This window comes from Heterodontus francisci, chromosome 22, assembly GCF_036365525.1.
Source record: "Heterodontus francisci isolate sHetFra1 chromosome 22, sHetFra1.hap1, whole genome shotgun sequence".
NCBI lineage: Eukaryota > Metazoa > Chordata > Chondrichthyes > Heterodontiformes > Heterodontidae > Heterodontus > Heterodontus francisci.
The window spans coordinates 35,437,046-35,451,456 of NC_090392.1; the positions used below are offsets into that span (position 1 = coordinate 35,437,046).

The window sequence follows — 14,411 nt, forward strand, 5'->3', positions numbered from 1 at the left end:
CTATTTTACCTCCCCGAGATGGCCAGTAACCTGTTGATTGAGGCAGCAGACGCCACTTGCTGCTGACAGCGAGTAATTGGACAGTGCGGGTCAAAATATTGCAGCGTGCCCCTGTCTTAACGACTGTGGAGCTGGTGAAAGTGAATTGCTGATGTGCTTTTGCCTCGTCTGAAATGAGACTAAGATTCGCTGTTACTTCGCAAGCTCGTGTTGCAGGTTTCTATTCTCATCTGAGCCAAATAAAGTGTCACTGCTCGGTTTTGCGGAACTTTCTGCAGCATCAGGACTAGAAAGAGGAGCGAGTGCAAGGCATTGTGCACACAATGTGCAAGAGAAAGAGGGCTTTGAGAAATTGTGTTGTGTTCATGGGGAATGTCAATGATTGCATATTTCTTGCGAAGAAGTTTGGGTTCGTTTTGAAAATGTTTCTGCCCAGTTTCGAACTGGGGACCTTTTGCGCGTTAGGCAAACGTGATCACCACTACACTACAGAAACTCAACATGTTTCAGCGCTGAGGAAGCTGCAAGTATTGTTAAACTATACAGTCTTAATCGATTTGTGGTGCTTGTTTCATTGAAATGCAATTCCACTGTGACATTTCGCAAGGCTGCAGAGGTATTGACCCAGCCATGGACGATCAGCAGTGCACAACACATCGCCAGTCCATTCAGGCCATCGTACCATTGCCAGTTTTTTCAAAGACTTGCCACTTAGGCCCACTTCCTTAGCTCTGCTTTTCTTTGCCTCTACTTTCATGCAATTATCCAATTCCCTTTTTTTAAAACTCTCCCTTAAGAAACTAAGTTTGTAAGAGGTGCAGCAGCTGCTGCAGTGTTAATGCACAGTGTGCCATCATTGACAAAGATTCCCTTCCCCAACCACACCAAGACATCCACTTGGGATTCTTGCCAACTTCTGGATTTCATTTCTCATTATTTACTGATTGCACTGACACATATTTGTGTTTTTAAACTCTTTATTTTGATCAAATGAGTCCTTATTTTGCTGAGTTGCTACATACAATGTGATTACCCTCGCAGTAGAATGCGTAACAGAGGCAGTTATATAATGGGGGCGAAGCTTCACTGCAGCTATATAATGTCCTGGTTGGACCCCACCTGGAGTCCTCTGCATAGTCTGGGCATGCCAATCTATATAGTATACAAATTGGCCTTGGTATACAGGGCAGTTCAGATCCAGCAGAATGTTTGCAGAGTTCAAATGGTTAGATTAGGAAGCCATGTCCCCTCTTCCACAGAGACAGCTGTTGGTTTCCACCTGGTGCCTCACTTGTTTCTGAATTTCAAGGTGTAGAATGAAATCAAGCAACGTAACCCAAGTTTGCAATGCATTCCACGCAATCATCAAACACATCATTCCTGTCTTCCTCACCTTAGCTGCACAGCCCTCGAAACGTTGCAATCCATGTAACACAGTATTTGTTCCAGGTTTATGCTTTCAGTAGGATTATAATAATATCTGTGCCCTCATCTTGAAATGAGATTCTCAGCAATATCCAACACAAATTGAATTGCATAGATGACAGGCAAATATAGGAAAACAGGTCAGTATGCAACACAATTCCATGGTGCCCATTTTCAGATGCACAATAGTCATCTTTTCCAGCAAATGAAAGAATTTTTCAGTGAATCATTTGCAAAGTCAGAGTTAATGGCATTTGTGCTTTTCTTTCTTCTTGTTTTCAAACATACTGGCGCCTAAATCCAATTCATGTATATTCATGTTTATTGGGGAGACCAAACGCAGACTGGGTGACCGCTTTGCGGAATACGTCGGCTCAGTCCGCAAGCAGGACCCTGAGCTTCCGGTTGCTTGCCATTTCAAGACTGCCCACTGCTCTCATGCTCACATCTCTATCCTGGGATTGCCTCAGTGTTCCAGTGAACATCAACACAAGCTCGAAAAACAGCATCCCGTTGACCGATTAGTTTAGTTTGGTGATACAGCAGTGAAACAGGCCCTTCGGCCCACCGAGTCTGTGCTGACCATCGACCACCCATTTATACTAATCCGACACGAATTCCATATTCCTACCACATCCCCACCTTCCCAATATTTCCCTACCACCTCCCTATACGAGGAGCAATTTATAATGGCCAATTAACCTATCAAGCAGCCAGTCTTTGGCATGTGGGAGGAAACCGGAGCACCCAGAGGAATCCCACGCAGACACAGGGAGAACTTGCAAACACCACGCAGGCAGTGCCCAGAATTGAAAGCGGGTCGCTGGAGCTGTGAGGCTGCGGTGTGAACCACTGCACACGAGAGCGTGCCGGGCTGAATATTGAGTTCAATAATTCCAGAGCATGACGGGGCCCCCATTTTACTTTCATTTTTTGTTATTTTTCATTTTTACATTTTTTACATTTTTTTGTATGTTTATTTTATTTCATCTTAGTTTGTTCAGTTTGCTTACCCACTGTTTTTTTTCCTGTTTGTACTTGCTGCTGTTCAATTTTCAGTCCATTAACAGTCCTCTCTGTACTAATGCTTTGTCTTTCAACACACCATTAACATATTGTTTGCCTTTGCTCCATGACCTTCTGGTCAGCTATTCTGTGGCCTTGTCCAATCTACACCTCCTTTGTTATCTCTTGCTCCACCCCCGCTTTACTTGCTTCTAACCTTTGACATTTCTAATATTTACCAGTTCTGAAGAAGGGTCACTGAGCCGAAATGTTAACTCTGCTTCTGTCTCCACAGATGCTGCCAGTCGTGCTGAGTATTTCCAGAATTTCTTGTTTTTATTTCAGATTTCCAGCATCCACAGTATTTTGCTTTAATTCATGTATATTCTTCCTCGGTTCAATATGAAGGAGCGCTTTGATATTGAGCGGAGCCGCAGTGCATCTCATTTTCAACGCCACCTTGTTAGTGTTCCTGTTACTTGCCGAATGAAGAACAAAATAAAATAATAATTTGGCAGGTCTGCCTGTTTCCTTAGCTTCAGTTACAGAATCAGCCGTGTCCGTCTTTAAGGGAGGCAAAGTACTCCTCGCGGCTCTGCGTGACGCTGAATAGTTATGCCAATTTGCATCAATAAATCCAGGTATGTCTCTGTTACTGACTGAACAAAACGCTAATAAATCTGTGAGCAACTGTCATAACTTAAATAACTTTTTCCCCTCTGCGTGTCATGAACCTTCACCCCTTGTCATAATTGCGGCTGCATGTTAAGAGCTGGGTTATCAAGGTGCTTAAGACACCAAGAATCTGCTGCAGCAGTGGTTAAATTGAAAAGGATTTTTGCCCCTGTTACCCAAGAAGAAATGTTCAGGAGGAGCAATTTCCCCCAACTTGTTTCCACCGGAGATTCATCATTGCAACTCAAAGAAAGTTTCAGTCACTTGGGTGTTCTGTAAGAGCTGCTCGGAGGTTCAGTGACCCGGATATCATGTGCCTACGTTTTGCTGAGCCGGTGCTTGGTTGATGGGGAGATTTGGCCCGGGTTGTGCTATTTTACCTCCCCGAGATGGCCAGTAACCTGTTGATTGAGGCAGCAGACGCCACTTGCTGCTGACAGCGAGTAATTGGACAGTGCGGGTCAAAATATTGCAGCGTGCCCCTGTCTCAACGACTGTGGAGCTGGTGAAAGTGAATTGCTGATGTGCTTTTGCCTCGTCTGAAATGAGACTAAGATTCGCTGTTACTTAGCAAGCTCGTGTTGCAGGTTTCTATTCTCATCTGAGCCAAATAAAGTGTCACTGCTCGGTTTTGCGGAACTTTCTGCAGCATCAGGACTAGAAAGAGGAGCGAGTGCAAGGCATTGTGCACACAATGTGCAAGAGAAAGAGGGCTTTGAGAAATTGTGTTGTGTTCATGGGGAATGTCAATGATTGCATATTTCTTGCGAAGAAGTTTGGGTTCGTTTTGAAAATGTTTCTGCCCAGTTTCGAACTGGGGAACTTTTGCGTGTTAGGCAAACGTGATCACCACTACACTACAGAAACTCAACACATTTCAGCGCTGAGGAAGCTGCAAGTATTGTTAAACTATACAGTCTTAATCGATTTGTGGTGCTTGTTTCATTGAAATGCAATTCCACTGTGACATTTCGCAAGGCTGCAGAGGTATTGACCCAGCCATGGACGATCAGCAGTGCACAACACATCGCCAGTCCATTCAGGCCATCGTACCATTGCCAGTTTTTTCAAAGACTTGCCACTTGGGCCCACTTCCTTAGCTCTGCTTTTCTTTGCCTCTCCTTTCATGCAATTATCCAATTCCCTTTTTTTAAAACTCTCCCTTAAGAAACTAAGTTTGTAAGAGGTGCAGCAGCTGCTGCAGTGTTAATGCACAGTGTGCCATCATTGACAAAGATTCCCTTCCCCAACCACACCAAGACATCCACTTGGGATTCTTGCCAACTTCTGGATTTCATTTCTCATTATTTACTGATTGCACTGACACATATTTGTGTTTTTAAACTCTTTATTTTGATCAAATGAGTCCTTATTTTGCTGAGTTGCTACATACAATGTGATTACCCTCGCAGTAGAATGCGTAACAGAGGCAGTTATATAATGGGGGCGAAGCTTCACTGCAGCTATATAATGTCCTGGTTGGACCCCACCTGGAGTCCTCTGCATAGTCTGGGCATGCCAATTTATATAGTATACAAATTGGCCTTGGTATACAGGGCAGTTCAGATCCAGCAGAATGTTTGCAGAGTTCAAATGGTTAGATTAGGAAGCCATGTCCCCTCTTCCACAGAGACAGCTGTTGGTTTCCACCTGGTGCCTCACTTGTTTCTGAATTTCAAGGTGTAGAATGAAATCAAGCAACGTAACCCAAGTTTGCAATGCATTCCACGCAATCGTCAAACACATCATTCCTGTCTTCCTCACCTTAGCTGCACAACCCTCGAAACGTTGCAATCCATGTAACACAGTATTTGTTCCAGGTTTAGGCTTTCAGTAGGATTATAATAATATCTGTGCCCTCATCTTGAAATGAGATTCTCAGCAATATCCAACACAAATTGAATTGCATAGATGACAGGCAAATATAGGAAAACAGGTCAGTATGCAACACAATTCCATGGTGCCCATTTTCAGATGCACAATAGTCATCTTTTCCAGCAAATGAAAGAATTTTTCAGTGAATCATTTGCAAAGTCAGAGTTAATGGCATTTGTGCTTTTCTTTCTTCTTGTTTTGCAACATACTGGCGCCTAAATCCAATTCATGTATATTCATGTTTATTGGGGAGACCAAACGCAGACTGGGTGACCGCTTTGCGGAATACGTCGGCTCAGTCCGCAAGCAGGACCCTGAGCTTCCGGTTGCTTGCCATTTCAAGACTGCCCACTGCTCTCATGCTCACATCTCTATCCTGGGATTGCCTCAGTGTTCCAGTGAACATCAACACAAGCTCGAAAAACAGCATCCCGTTGACCGATTAGTTTAGTTTGGTGATACAGCAGTGAAACAGGCCCTTCGGCCCACCGAGTCTGTGCTGACCATCGACCACCCATTTATACTAATCCGACACGAATTCCATATTCCTACCACATCCCCACCTTCCCTATATTTCCCTACCACCTCCCTATACGAGGGGCAATTTATAATGGCCAATTAACCTATCAAGCAGCCAGTCTTTGGCATGTGGGAGGAAACCGGAGCACCCAGAGGAATCCCACGCAGACACAGGGAGAACTTGCAAACACCACGCAGGCAGTGCCCAGAATTGAAAGCGGGTCGCTGGAGCTGTGAGGCTGCGGTGTGAACCACTGCACACGAGAGCGTGCCGGGCTGAATATTGAGTTCAATAATTCCAGAGCATGACGGGGCCCCCATTTTACTTTCATTTTTTGTTATTTTTCATTTTTACATTTTTTACATTTTTTTGTATGTTTATTTTATTTCATCTTAGTTTGTTCAGTTTGCTTACCCACTGTTTTTTTTCCTGTTTGTACTTGCTGCTGTTCAATTTTCAGTCCATTAACCGTCCTCCCTGTACTAATGCTTTGTCTTTCAACACACCATTAACATATTGTTTGCCTTTGCTCCATGACCTTCTGGTCAGCTATTCTGTGGCCTTGTCCAATCTACACCTTCTCCTTTGTTATCTCTTGCTCCACCCCCGCTTTACTTGCTTCTAACCTTTGACATTTCTAATATTTGCCAGTTCTGAAGAAGGGTCACTGAGCCGAAATGTTAACTCTGCTTCGGTCTCCACAGATGCTGCCAGTCGTGCTGAGTATTTCCAGAATTTCTTGTTTTTATTTCAGATTTCCAGCATCCACAGTATTTTGCTTTAATTCATGTATATTCTTCCTCGGTTCAATATGAAGGAGCACTTTGATATTGAGCGGAGCCGCAGTGCATCTCATTTTCAACGCCACCTTGTTAGTGTTCCTGTTACTTGCCGAATGAAGAACAAAATAAAATAATAATTTGGCAGGTCTGCCTGTTTCCTTCGCTTCAGTTACAGAATCAGCCGTGTCCGTCTTTAAGGGAGGCAACGTACTCCTAGCGGCTCTGCGTGACGCTGAATAGTTATGTCAATCTGCATCAATAAATCCAGGTATGTCTCTGTTACTGACTGAACAAAACGCTAATAAATCTGTGAGCGACTGTCATAACTTAAATAACGTTTTCCCCTCTGCGTGTCATGAACCTTCACCCCTTGTCATAATTGCGGCTGCATGTTAAGAGGTGGGTTATCAAGGTGCTTAAGACACCAAGAATCTGCTGCAGCAGTGGTTAAATTGAAAAGGATTTTTGCCCCTTTTACCCAAGAAGAAATGTTCAGGAGGAGCAATTTCCCCCAACTTGTTTCCACCGGAGATTCATCATTGCAACTCAAAGAAAGTTTCAGTCACTTGGGTGTTCTGTCAGAGCTGCTCGGAGGTTCAGTGACCCGGATATCATGTGCCTACGTTTTGCTGAGCCGGTGCTTGGTTGATGGGGAGATTTGGCCCGGGTTGTGCTATTGTACCTCCCCGAGATGGCCAGTAACCTGTTGATTGAGGCAGCAGACGCCACTTGCTGCTGACAGCGAGTAATTGGACAGTGCGGGTCAAAATATTGCAGCGTGCCCCTGTCTCAACGACTGTGGAGCTGGTGAAAGTGAATTGCTGATGTGCTTTTGCCTCGTCTGAAATGAGACTAAGATTCGCTGTTACTTAGCAAGCTCGTGTTGCAGGTTTCTATTCTCATCTGAGCCAAATAAAGTGTCACTGCTCGGTTTTGCGGAACTTTCTGCAGCATCAGGACTAGAAAGAGGAGCGAGTGCAAGGCATTGTGCACGCAATGTGCAAGAGAAAGAGGGCTTTGAGAAATTGTGTTGTGTTCATGGGGAATGTCAATGATTGCATATTTCTTGCGAAGAAGTTTGGGTTCGTTTTGAAAATGTTTCTGCCCAGTTTCGAACTGGGGACCTTTTGCGCGTTAGGCAAACGTGATCACCACTACACTACAGAAACTCAACATGTTTCAGCGCTGAGGAAGCTGCAAGTATTGTTAAACTATACAGTCTTAATCGATTTGTGGTGCTTGTTTCATTGAAATGCAATTCCACTGTGACATTTCGCAAGGCTGCAGAGGTATTGGCCCAGCCATGGACGATCAGCAGTGCACAACACATCGCCAGTCCATTCAGGCCATCGTACCATTGCCAGTTTTTTCAAAGACTTGCCACTTAGGCCCACTTCCTTAGCTCTGCTTTTCTTTGCCTCTACTTTCATGCAATTATCCAATTCCCTTTTTTTAAAACTCTCCCTTAAGAAACTAAGTTTGTAAGAGGTGCAGCAGCTGCTGCAGTGTTAATGCACAGTGTGCCATCATTGACAAAGATTCCCTTCCCCAACCACACCAAGACATCCACTTGGGATTCTTGCCAACTTCTGGATTTCATTTCTCATTATTTACTGATTGCACTGACACATATTTGTGTTTTTAAACTCTTTATTTTGATCAAATGAGTCCTTATTTTGCTCAGTTGCTACATACAATGTGATTACCCTCGCAGTAGAATGCGTAACAGAGGCAGTTATATAATGGGGGCGAAGCTTCACTGCAGCTATATAATGTCCTGGTTGGACCCCACCTGGAGTCCTCTGCATAGTCTGGGCATGCCAATCTATATAGTATACAAATTGGCCTTGGTATACAGGGCAGTTCAGATCCAGCAGAATGTTTGCAGAGTTCAAATGGTTAGATTAGGAAGCCATGTCCCCTCTTCCACAGAGACAGCTGTTGGTTTCCACCTGGTGCCTCACTTGTTTCTGAATTTCAAGGTGTAGAATGAAATCAAGCAACGTAACCCAAGTTTGCAATGCATTCCACGCAATCATCAAACACATCATTCCTGTCTTCCTCACCTTAGCTGCACAGCCCTCGAAACGTTGCAATCCATGTAACACAGTATTTGTTCCAGGTTTAGGCTTTCAGCCGTATTATAATAATATCTGTGCCCTCATCTTGAAATGAGATTCTCAGCAATATCCAACACAAATTGAATTGCATAGATGACAGGCAAATATAGGAAAACAGGTCAGTATGCAACACAATTCCATGGTGCCCATTTTCAGATGCACAATAGTCATCTTTTCCAGCAAATGAAAGAATTTTTCAGTGAATCATTTGCAAAGTCAGAGTTAATGGCATTTGTGCTTTTCTTTCTTCTTGTTTTGCAACATACTGGCGCCTAAATCCAATTCATGTATATTCATGTTTATTGGGGAGACCAAACGCAGACTGGGTGACCGCTTTGCGGAATACGTCGGCTCAGTCCGCAAGCAGGACCCTGAGCTTCCGGTTGCTTGCCATTTCAAGACTGCCCACTGCTCTCATGCTCACATCTCTATCCTGGGATTGCCTCAGTGTTCCAGTGAACATCAACACAAGCTCGAAAAACAGCATCCCGTTGACCGATTAGTTTAGTTTGGTGATACAGCAGTGAAACAGGCCCTTCGGCCCACCGAGTCTGTGCTGACCATCGACCACCCATTTATACTAATCCGACACGAATTCCATATTCCTACCACATCCCCACCTTCCCAATATTTCCCTACCACCTCCCTATACGAGGAGCAATTTATAATGGCCAATTAACCTATCAAGCAGCCAGTCTTTGGCATGTGGGAGGAAACCGGAGCACCCAGAGGAATCCCACGCAGACACAGGGAGAACTTGCAAACACCACGCAGGCAGTGCCCAGAATTGAAAGCGGGTCGCTGGAGCTGTGAGGCTGCGGTGTGAACCACTGCACACGAGAGCGTGCCGGGCTGAATATTGAGTTCAATAATTCCAGAGCATGACGGGGCCCCCATTTTACTTTCATTTTTTGTTATTTTTCATTTTTACATTTTTTACATTTTTTTGTATGTTTATTTTATTTCATCTTAGTTTGTTCAGTTTGCTTACCCACTGTTTTTTTTCCTGTTTGTACTTGCTGCTGTTCAATTTTCAGTCCATTAACAGTCCTCTCTGTACTAATGCTTTGTCTTTCAACACACCATTAACATATTGTTTGCCTTTGCTCCATGACCTTCTGGTCAGCTATTCTGTGGCCTTGTCCAATCTACACCTCCTTTGTTATCTCTTGCTCCACCCCCGCTTTACTTGCTTCTAACCTTTGACATTTCTAATATTTACCAGTTCTGAAGAAGGGTCACTGAGCCGAAATGTTAACTCTGCTTCTGTCTCCACAGATGCTGCCAGTCGTGCTGAGTATTTCCAGAATTTCTTGTTTTTATTTCAGATTTCCAGCATCCACAGTATTTTGCTTTAATTCATGTATATTCTTCCTCGGTTCAATATGAAGGAGCGCTTTGATATTGAGCGGAGCCGCAGTGCATCTCATTTTCAACGCCACCTTGTTAGTGTTCCTGTTACTTGCCGAATGAAGAACAAAATAAAATAATAATTTGGCAGGTCTGCCTGTTTCCTTAGCTTCAGTTACAGAATCAGCCGTGTCCGTCTTTAAGGGAGGCAAAGTACTCCTCGCGGCTCTGCGTGACGCTGAATAGTTATGCTAATTTGCATCAATAAATCCAGGTATGTCTCTGTTACTGACTGAACAAAACGCTAATAAATCTGTGAGCAACTGTCATAACTTAAATAACTTTTTCCCCTCTGCGTGTCATGAACCTTCACCCCTTGTCATAATTGCGGCTGCATGTTAAGAGCTGGGTTATCAAGGTGCTTAAGACACCAAGAATCTGCTGCAGCAGTGGTTAAATTGAAAAGGATTTTTGCCCCTGTTACCCAAGAAGAAATGTTCAGGAGGAGCAATTTCCCCCAACTTGTTTCCACCGGAGATTCATCATTGCAACTCAAAGAAAGTTTCAGTCACTTGGGTGTTCTGTAAGAGCTGCTCGGAGGTTCAGTGACCCGGATATCATGTGCCTACGTTTTGCTGAGCCGGTGCTTGGTTGATGGGGAGATTTGGCCCGGGTTGTGCTATTTTACCTCCCCGAGATGGCCAGTAACCTGTTGATTGAGGCAGCAGACGCCACTTGCTGCTGACAGCGAGTAATTGGACAGTGCGGGTCAAAATATTGCAGCGTGCCCCTGTCTCAACGACTGTGGAGCTGGTGAAAGTGAATTGCTGATGTGCTTTTGCCTCGTCTGAAATGAGACTAAGATTCGCTGTTACTTAGCAAGCTCGTGTTGCAGGTTTCTATTCTCATCTGAGCCAAATAAAGTGTCACTGCTCGGTTTTGCGGAACTTTCTGCAGCATCAGGACTAGAAAGAGGAGCGAGTGCAAGGCATTGTGCACACAATGTGCAAGAGAAAGAGGGCTTTGAGAAATTGTGTTGTGTTCATGGGGAATGTCAATGATTGCATATTTCTTGCGAAGAAGTTTGGGTTCGTTTTGAAAATGTTTCTGCCCAGTTTCGAACTGGGGACCTTTTGCGTGTTAGGCAAACGTGATCACCACTACACTACAGAAACTCAACACATTTCAGCGCTGAGGAAGCTGCAAGTATTGTTAAACTATACAGTCTTAATCGATTTGTGGTGCTTGTTTCATTGAAATGCAATTCCACTGTGACATTTCGCAAGGCTGCAGAGGTATTGACCCAGCCATGGACGATCAGCAGTGCACAACACATCGCCAGTCCATTCAGGCCATCGTACCATTGCCAGTTTTTTCAAAGACTTGCCACTTAGGCCCACTTCCTTAGCTCTGCTTTTCTTTGCCTCTACTTTCATGCAATTATCCAATTCCCTTTTTTTAAAACTCTCCCTTAAGAAACTAAGTTTGTAAGAGGTGCAGCAGCTGCTGCAGTGTTAATGCACAGTGTGCCATCATTGACAAAGATTCCCTTCCCCAACCACACCAAGACATCCACTTGGGATTCTTGCCAACTTCTGGATTTCATTTCTCATTATTTACTGATTGCACTGACACATATTTGTGTTTTTAAACTCTTTATTTTGATCAAATGAGTCCTTATTTTGCTCAGTTGCTACATACAATGTGATTACCCTCGCAGTAGAATGCGTAACAGAGGCAGTTATATAATGGGGGCGAAGCTTCACTGCAGCTATATAATGTCCTGGTTGGACCCCACCTGGAGTCCTCTGCATAGTCTGGGCATGCCAATCTATATAGTATACAAATTGGCCTTGGTATACAGGGCAGTTCAGATCCAGCAGAATGTTTGCAGAGTTCAAATGGTTAGATTAGGAAGCCATGTCCCCTCTTCCACAGAGACAGCTGTTGGTTTCCACCTGGTGCCTCACTTGTTTCTGAATTTCAAGGTGTAGAATGAAATCAAGCAACGTAACCCAAGTTTGCAATGCATTCCACGCAATCATCAAACACATCATTCCTGTCTTCCTCACCTTAGCTGCACAGCCCTCGAAACGTTGCAATCCATGTAACACAGTATTTGTTCCAGGTTTATGCTTTCAGTAGGATTATAATAATATCTGTGCCCTCATCTTGAAATGAGATTCTCAGCAATATCCAACACAAATTGAATTGCATAGATGACAGGCAAATATAGGAAAACAGGTCAGTATGCAACACAATTCCATGGTGCCCATTTTCAGATGCACAATAGTCATCTTTTCCAGCAAATGAAAGAATTTTTCAGTGAATCATTTGCAAAGTCAGAGTTAATGGCATTTGTGCTTTTCTTTCTTCTTGTTTTGCAACATACTGGCGCCTAAATCCAATTCATGTATATTCATGTTTATTGGGGAGACCAAACGCAGACTGGGTGACCGCTTTGCGGAATACGTCGGCTCAGTCCGCAAGCAGGACCCTGAGCTTCCGGTTGCTTGCCATTTCAAGACTGCCCACTGCTCTCATGCTCACATCTCTATCCTGGGATTGCCTCAGTGTTCCAGTGAACATCAACACAAGCTCGAAAAACAGCATCCCGTTGACCGATTAGTTTAGTTTGGTGATACAGCAGTGAAACAGGCCCTTCGGCCCACCGAGTCTGTGCTGACCATCGACCACCCATTTATACTAATCCGACACGAATTCCATATTCCTACCACATCCCCACCTTCCCAATATTTCCCTACCACCTCCCTATACGAGGAGCAATTTATAATGGCCAATTAACCTATCAAGCAGCCAGTCTTTGGCATGTGGGAGGAAACCGGAGCACCCAGAGGAATCCCACGCAGACACAGGGAGAACTTGCAAACACCACGCAGGCAGTGCCCAGAATTGAAAGCGGGTCGCTGGAGCTGTGAGGCTGCGGTGTGAACCACTGCACACGAGAGCGTGCCGGGCTGAATATTGAGTTCAATAATTCCAGAGCATGACGGGGCCCCCATTTTACTTTCATTTTTTGTTATTTTTCATTTTTACATTTTTTACATTTTTTTGTATGTTTATTTTATTTCATCTTAGTTTGTTCAGTTTGCTTACCCACTGTTTTTTTCCTGTTTGTACTTGCTGCTGTTCAATTTTCAGTCCATTAACAGTCCTCTCTGTACTAATGCTTTGTCTTTCAACACACCATTAACATATTGTTTGCCTTTGCTCCATGACCTTCTGGTCAGCTATTCTGTGGCCTTGTCCAATCTACATCTCCTTTGTTATCTCTTGCTCCACCCCCGCTTTACTTGCTTCTAAACTTTGACATTTCTAATATTTACCAGTTCTGAAGAAGGGTCACTGAGCCGAAATGTTAACTCTGCTTCTGTCTCCACAGATGCTGCCAGTCGTGCTGAGTATTTCCAGAATTTCTTGTTTTTATTTCAGATTTCCAGCATCCACAGTATTTTGCTTTAATTCATGTATATTCTTCCTCGGTTCAATATGAAGGAGCGCTTTGATATTGAGCGGAGCCGCAGTGCATCTCATTTTCAACGCCACCTTGTTAGTGTTCCTGTTACTTGCCGAATGAAGAACAAAATAAAATAATAATTTGGCAGGTCTGCCTGTTTCCTTAGCTTCAGTTACAGAATCAGCCGTGTCCGTCTTTAAGGGAGGCAAAGTACTCCTCGCGGCTCTGCGTGACGCTGAATAGTTATGCTAATTTGCATCAATAAATCCAGGTATGTCTCTGTTACTGACTGAACAAAACGCTAATAAATCTGTGAGCAACTGTCATAACTTAAATAACTTTTTCCCCTCTGCGTGTCATGAACCTTCACCCCTTGTCATAATTGCGGCTGCATGTTAAGAGCTGGGTTATCAAGGTGCTTAAGACACCAAGAATCTGCTGCAGCAGTGGTTAAATTGAAAAGGATTTTTGCCCCTTTTACCCAAGAAGAAATGTTCAGGAGGAGCAATTTCCCCCAACTTGTTTCCACCGGAGATTCATCATTGCAACTCAAAGAAAGTTTCAGTCACTTGGCTGTTCTGTCAGAGCTGCTCGGAGGTTCAGTGACCCGGATATCATGTGCCTACGTTTTGCTGAGCCGGTGCTTGGTTGATGGGGAGATTTGGCCCGGGTTGTGCTATTTTACCTCCCCGAGATGGCCAGTAACCTGTTGATTGAGGCAGCAGACGCCACTTGCTGCTGACAGCGAGTAATTGGACAGTGCGGGTCAAAATATTGCAGCGTGCCCCTGTCTCAACGACTGTGGAGCTGGTGAAAGTGAATTGCTGATGTGCTTTTGCCTCGTCTGAAATGAGACTAAGATTCGCTGTTACTTAGCAAGCTCGTGTTGCAGGTTTCTATTCTCATCTGAGCCAAATAAAGTGTCACTGCTCGGTTTTGCGGAACTTTCTGCAGCATCAGGACTAGAAAGAGGAGCGAGTGCAAGGCATTGTGCACACAATGTGCAAGACAAAGAGGGCTTTGAGAAATTGTGTTGTGTTCATGGGGAATGTCAATGATTGCATATTTCTTGCGAAGAAGTTTGGGTTCGTTTTGAAAATGTTTCTGCCCAGTTTCGAACTGGGGACCTTTTGCGTGTTAGGCAAACATGATCACCACTACACTACAGAAACTCAACACGT

At 44.1% G+C, this 14,411-nt stretch overlaps 5 non-coding genes across 5 annotated transcripts; all 5 read right to left on the reverse strand.

The window, feature by feature from the left end:
- Positions 1-423: 423 nt before the first annotated feature.
- Positions 424-496, reverse strand: trnav-aac (transfer RNA valine (anticodon AAC)). Its single transcript has one exon. It is a non-coding gene; the product is annotated as a tRNA-Val (tRNA).
- Positions 497-3,899: 3,403 nt separating this feature from the next.
- trnav-aac (transfer RNA valine (anticodon AAC)) lies at positions 3,900-3,972 on the reverse strand. Its single transcript has one exon. It is a non-coding gene; the product is annotated as a tRNA-Val (tRNA).
- A 3,406-nt stretch (positions 3,973-7,378) lies between these two features.
- trnav-aac (transfer RNA valine (anticodon AAC)) lies at positions 7,379-7,451 on the reverse strand. Its single transcript has one exon. It is a non-coding gene; the product is annotated as a tRNA-Val (tRNA).
- A 3,403-nt stretch (positions 7,452-10,854) lies between these two features.
- On the reverse strand, positions 10,855-10,927 carry trnav-aac (transfer RNA valine (anticodon AAC)). The gene has a single exon. It is a non-coding gene; the product is annotated as a tRNA-Val (tRNA).
- A 3,402-nt stretch (positions 10,928-14,329) lies between these two features.
- Positions 14,330-14,402, reverse strand: trnav-aac (transfer RNA valine (anticodon AAC)). The gene has a single exon. It is a non-coding gene; the product is annotated as a tRNA-Val (tRNA).
- Positions 14,403-14,411: the final 9 nt, after the last annotated feature.